Below are 617 nucleotides of genomic sequence, written 5' to 3'. Positions count from 1 at the left end.
GGCCCGAATCGGACCATAACTTGATATAGCTCCAATAGCATAGCAATTCTTTTCTTTTATCCTTTGTTTGCCTAAAAAGAGATACCGGGAAAAGAACTCGACAAATGCGATCCATGATGGAGGGTATTAAAGATTCTTCCCGGCCGAATTTGGCACTCTTTTACTTGTTTCATATGTAAGTGCAACTGGAGTCCACCATAACGCTGGTGTTAGCATGTCCGCCTGTATTGCTGAACGCATGGGTTCGAATTCCAGCGTGAACGTAAGCAAAACTGGTTACAGCAGTGATTTTCCCTTGCTAATGCTGGCGACATTTGTGAGGTACTATGCCATGCATGGAAACCATATGAAGCATTCTCCCAAAAAAAAAAAAAACTTTAAAATAGTTAAAAAGGCGTTAAGTTCGGCCGGGTGAACTTTGGATACCAACCACCTCGGGTATATATGTGAACCATCTTTCGTCAAAATCCGATGAAAAATGCATACCTTATGCCCCATAGCAGCTATATCGAAATATGTTCCGATTTGGACTAAATACCAAAAAGTACAAGTCATTGTTGAATTGTACATAATAAAATATTAATCTTTTTAGTAGCTATATCTAAAAATAAAACGAT

The sequence above is a fragment of the Stomoxys calcitrans genome, chromosome 2 (genome assembly GCF_963082655.1).
Source record: "Stomoxys calcitrans chromosome 2, idStoCalc2.1, whole genome shotgun sequence".
Taxonomy (NCBI): domain Eukaryota; kingdom Metazoa; phylum Arthropoda; class Insecta; order Diptera; family Muscidae; genus Stomoxys; species Stomoxys calcitrans.
The sequence above is the reverse complement of the archived record's forward strand: the minus strand, read 5'-3'. Positions refer to the sequence as shown.